The sequence below is a fragment of the Microcebus murinus genome, unplaced genomic scaffold, assembly GCF_040939455.1.
Source record: "Microcebus murinus isolate Inina unplaced genomic scaffold, M.murinus_Inina_mat1.0 scaf026_hap2_Mmur4.0, whole genome shotgun sequence".
NCBI lineage: Eukaryota > Metazoa > Chordata > Mammalia > Primates > Cheirogaleidae > Microcebus > Microcebus murinus.
In genome coordinates, this window is record NW_027438972.1 from 32,669 (window position 1) to 38,285 (window position 5,617).

The 5,617-nt window shown below is 62.5% G+C and overlaps 1 pseudogene; it reads left to right on the forward strand.

Moving 5' to 3' along the window:
* The first annotated feature begins 1,675 nt into the window (after positions 1–1,675).
* LOC142868152 (uncharacterized) lies at positions 1,676–1,794 on the forward strand (annotated as a pseudogene).
* Positions 1,795–5,617: the final 3,823 nt, after the last annotated feature.

Genomic DNA, 5,617 nt, shown 5'->3' on the forward strand with positions numbered 1-5,617 from the left:
GTCGTGTTCCCCGGGGTGGCACAGCATGTGGCTTCTTCCACAGGCTGCTTGGCCTGGGCTCCCTGCACCTGGGCCTTTGGAGGACTGGCCCTGTGCTTGCCAACACTTCCTGCAGGGACCCAGAGCTGGGAGGTTGCATCTCTCAGCCCTGGGTCGGGCAGAGCCCCAGCGGGCCATGCCCACAACCTCTCTCAGCAGGGGTCCCCCAGAAGGCTCCTTTGGGACCAGGATTCTCTTGCGGGTGACTCTTTAAGGTCTGGCCCCTGGATGGAGGGGCACCAGGAGTAGAGGAGCAGGAAGGGGAAGGGGGTGGCCATGCGAGGGGACACTTTCAGGCCAAGTCCCAGCTTCAGTCTGATCCTCCTGGGAACCCCGGGGTGGACATCACACCTCCTGGTTGCCCCGCTCTGAGACAAGGAGCCGGGCTTCGCATTCCCACAGCAGCCAGTCGTGGGCTGAGGACACCTGGGGCGTTGGGAACTCCCTGGCTTCTCCTTGGTTTAACATCTGGAGCTGCTTGTGAATTGTGCCGCCACACACACCCGAGTGCAGGTGTCTTCTGCACAGACTGGGGCCTCGCTCTTCTGAATGCCGCTAGCTCGCGACCCACCCACGGGTGAACCTGGTCAGGGTACTTTCTCTCAGGGGCAGACTCTGATCCGGGCGGGCTACCGGTGTCTCTGTTTGCTCCTTTCTTTCTTCCACTTTGGGAAAGGCTTCCTTACTGGGTGTGGAAATCTCCTATGCCTTTCCTCGCCTATTCTGTCAGCTCTAAAATTCTCTTTCGGTTGCCACCCTCACAGATGGATTAGGAAACTCTTTGCGGTGCACTCATTAGTGAAATGACCTCAATGACGCTGGAATCCAATATCTAATCGCCGATTTTTAGCGAGTCCACACGCCAGGGTGGTTGGGGTCCAGTGCAGCCCCGGCCAGGCCCAGGCCCCTTGGACTGGGCCACAGGAGGACACAGAGGAGGGTCCCGGCCCCCACGGTAGGTAGAGGTGCGGGCAGTTCTCCAAGGGCTTGGGTGTTTTCCAGAGGGAGGAGATGGAGGGGACTGATTTCTTCAGCGCCCCACAAACCACGCCACCCCACCCCACCCATGGGACACATCGAGAGAGAGAGAGAGAGAGAGAGAGAGAGAGAGAGAGAGAGAGAGAGAGAGAGAGAGAGAGAGAGAGACGCCCCATACACTGGCTCCCCTCCCCCGTGCGCTGTGCCCCAGCCCTGGCCCGGGGGAATAGGCGGCCGCAGGGCCACAGGGTGGGGGGCGCAGGTGAAAGGCGTTGTGGGGGAGGGCCGCCCCTGGCTGGGGTCAAAGGGCGAGCGCCCCGCCCCTCCCGCCCGTGCGCTGGGGGTGGGGGGCGGGGAGGTGAAGGAGGCCAGGCAAGGAGAGGAAGGGGGCTTGAAGGTCTCCACCTTGGCGGGTCCAGCCGTGGAGGCGCATCTTGTGTGAGTGTGAGTGAGTGAGTGAGTGTGAGTGTGTGTGTATACAGAGACAGCCCCCAACCCCGGCCCGCCCCGCCTGTCACCCCCGTCCCTCGGAGCCCGCGGGACCCGGCCGGCGAACTCAACAGGCCCGACCCGGCGCGGGGCCTGGGGCGGGGGGAGGAGGCGGCGGGGAAGCGCAGAGAGGCTCGGCTTCTTGAGCGGGGCAGGGGCGCCCTCCGCCGTCCACGGCCACACCACCCCGAACGCGCCCGATCCCGTCTGGTCTCGGAAGCTAAGCAGGCTCGGGCCTGGTTAGAACTTGGATGGGAGACCGCCCGGGAATACCGGGTGCCGTAGGCTTCTTCTTTTTTTTTTTGCCTCTGGTTCTGTCGCGTTTCTGGGAGTGTGGGGGCGGCCCGGGGTGGGGGTGACCCCCACCCTCAGCGCCCGCCGCGGTGCCTGGCGCCCCAGCCCGCACCGTGGGGCCTCCTCTTGTCCCGAGCCGCGACACCGCCGCCACGCGGCAGCATGCGTGGCTTCTGGACAGTCAGGTCTCAGACCAAAGGTCTGCTCTGTGGGAGCCGACACGCTGGAGGAAACCTTGAGAGTCTGAGAGGGGAGGGAGTTCCAGAAGAAGGCCAGGATGTCATTTTGAGGGAGTATGTGACCAGAACTCCTCCCGTTGCTTTTGGGGTTCTATGGGCTACACGTAGGAATCTTTGGTGGTGGCACCTGATGTTGGGGGATCCGGAGTCACACCCAGACCTGCTCCACAGGCCTCCTTTTACTTTTCTCTTCGGATTCATTTTTTTTTTTTTTTTTTGAGACAGAGTCTCGGTTTGTTGCCCAGGCTAGAGTGAGTGCCGTGGCGTCAGCCTAGCTCACAGCAACTTCAAACTCCTGGGCTCCAGTGATCCTTCTGCCTCAGCCTCCCGGGTAGCTGGGACTGCAGGCATGCGCCACCATGCCCCGCTAATTTTTTATATATATATATCAGTTGGCCAATTAATTCCTTTCTATTTATAGTAGAGACGGGGTCTCGCTCTTGCTCAGGCTGGTTTTGAACTCCTGACCTTGAGCAATCCGCCCGCCTCGGCCTCCCAAGAGCTAGGATTACAGGCGTGAGCCACAGCGCCCGGCCGGATTCATTATTTTTAAAAAGTGTCTCTTATCTCTATTATTGCATTTTCTTTTCTCTCTCTTTTCAAGCAGATGATGGGAGTCCAAGTATTAAGGTGACATGTGTTGCCCGTGCCCCCCTCCCCCCCCCCGTGTTCTTATTCATTTACCTCTCATGTTGTTCCAGCATATTGTGGGGGCACCAATGTTAAGGTCGGGTGCGTTGCCCTCTCCCAGCCTCCCCCCTCGGGTCAGAGCTTCAAGTGCGCCCATCCCCCAGTCGGTGCGTACCCACCCCATTCCTAATGGATGTGTATGCCCATCCCCTCCCCCCACCCGCCCGACACCCACCCGAAGAAGGTGATTCCTCTGTGTCCACTTAGGTGTCCATCGGTTCGTACCCATTTGCTGGTGAGCGCGAGCACGTGGTGCTCGTGTGTCCATTCTTGGGATACTTGGCTTACTGGAACGGGTTCCAGCTCTGGCCAGGAGAACCACGAGAGGTGCCCCCTCACCGCTGCTCCTCATAGCCGAATAGCACTCCGTGGTGTCCACGCGCCACATTTTATTTACCCACTCGTGGGTCGATGGGCACTCGGGTGGCTTCCAGGTCTTTGCGATTGTGACTTGTGCCCTGACACGAACCCTAACCCTTACCCAGCCCGTCTCCTCCACGGCCCCTGCCTGACTGACTCCTTCCCGCCCGGCCTATCACCTGTCACCGTCCTCGGCCCCTGCCTGACGGGGCTCCTCCGTCGCCTGGGCCTTCCAAGGGCTTGGTGTGGACGCTGGTTCCAGGACGCCCTCCCAGGAACCCGGTAGCAGGGCGGCCGCAGCGTCTCGCGCAACCCAACCGTCCGCCGGCTGGCCGCCATCGCTAAGTGGCCTGCGGGGGACGTGCTCCCGCTGTGCCGTGGGGGCCCAGCCTGGTGTCTTCTCTGAGGCCCCGCGGCTGCCGCTCCCCGCAAGGGGATAGCCGCGGAGGTGGGGACCGCCTCCTCATGGGGACGTACACCCAGCTCTCCACGTCGGATTCCGGGGCTCTCTGTCCTGCCAGAAGGCCCAGCTGGCCTGCGGGTCCTTAGAGTGGCAAAAACATCCGAAAACTGAGATGGAGGGTCCGGTGGGTGTCTGCACTTTTGTGCTGGGCACCCCAGGGAGGCCCGGGCGCTGGCTGGACAATGCGGTCTGCTGGGCTGGGGGGGGTTTGGAGGAGCAACTGATGCCCTTTGCACTTTGGGTAGCAAGTGTCTGAGGTGTCTCTGGGCCCTGTGCCATGTGGGGGCGGGGGCGGGGGCGGGGTGGGAGGAGGAGGAGGAGGAGGAGGAGGAGGAGGAGGAGGAGGAGGAGGAGGTGGGAAGGGCCGGGGCCTGCAGTCGTGTTCCCCGGGGTGGCACAGCATGTGGCTTCTTCCACAGGCTGCTTGGCCTGGGCTCCCTGCACCTGGGCCTTTGGAGGACTGGCCCTGTGCTTGCCAACACTTCCTGCAGGGACCCAGAGCTGGGAGGTTGCATCTCTCAGCCCTGGGTCGGGCAGAGCCCCAGCGGGCCATGCCCACAACCTCTCTCAGCAGGGGTCCCCCAGAAGGCTCCTTTGGGACCAGGATTCTCTTGCGGGTGACTCTTTAAGGTCTGGCCCCTGGATGGAGGGGCACCAGGAGTAGAGGAGCAGGAAGGGGAAGGGGGTGGCCATGCGAGGGGACACTTTCAGGCCAAGTCCCAGCTTCAGTCTGATCCTCCTGGGAACCCCGGGGTGGACATCACACCTCCTGGTTGCCCCGCTCTGAGACAAGGAGCCGGGCTTCGCATTCCCACAGCAGCCAGTCGTGGGCTGAGGACACCTGGGGCGTTGGGAACTCCCTGGCTTCTCCTTGGTTTAACATCTGGAGCTGCTTGTGAATTGTGCCGCCACACACACCCGAGTGCAGGTGTCTTCTGCACAGACTGGGGCCTCGCTCTTCTGAATGCCGCTAGCTCGCGACCCACCCACGGGTGAACCTGGTCAGGGTACTTTCTCTCAGGGGCAGACTCTGATCCGGGCGGGCTACCGGTGTCTCTGTTTGCTCCTTTCTTTCTTCCACTTTGGGAAAGGCTTCCTTACTGGGTGTGGAAATCTCCTATGCCTTTCCTCGCCTATTCTGTCAGCTCTAAAATTCTCTTTCGGTTGCCACCCTCACAGATGGATTAGGAAACTCTTTGCGGTGCACTCATTAGTGAAATGACCTCAATGACGCTGGAATCCAATATCTAATCGCCGATTTTTAGCGAGTCCACACGCCAGGGTGGTTGGGGTCCAGTGCAGCCCCGGCCAGGCCCAGGCCCCTTGGACTGGGCCACAGGAGGACACAGAGGAGGGTCCCGGCCCCCACGGTAGGTAGAGGTGCGGGCAGTTCTCCAAGGGCTTGGGTGTTTTCCAGAGGGAGGAGATGGAGGGGACTGATTTCTTCAGCGCCCCACAAACCACGCCACCCCACCCCACCCATGGGACACATCCCGAGAGAGAGAGAGAGAGAGAGAGAGAGAGAGAGAGAGAGAGAGAGAGAGAGAGAGAGAGAGAGAGAGAGAGAGACGCCCCATACACTGGCTCCCCTCCCCCGTGCGCTGTGCCCCAGCCCTGGCCCGGGGGAATAGGCGGCCGCAGGGCCACAGGGTGGGGGGCGCAGCTGAAAGGGGTTGTGGGGGAGGGCCGCCCCTGGCTGGGGTCAAAGGGCGAGCGCCCCGCCCCTCCCGCCCGTGCGCTTGGGGTGGGGGGCGGGGAGGTGAAGGAGGCCAGGCAAGGAGAGGAAGGGGGCTTGAAGGTCTCCACCTTGGCGGGTCCAGCCGTGGAGGCGCATCTTGTGTGAGTGTGAGTGAGTGAGTGAGTGTGAGTGTGAGTGTGTGTGTATACAGAGACAGCCCCCAACCCCAGCCCGCCCCGCCTGTCACCCCCGTCCCTCGGAGCCCGCGGGACCCGGCCGGCGAACTCAACAGGCCCGACCCGGCGCGGGGCCTGGGGCGGGGGGAGGAGGCGGCGGGGAAGCGCAGAGAGGCTCGGCTTCTTGAGCGGGGCAGGGGCGCCCTCCGCC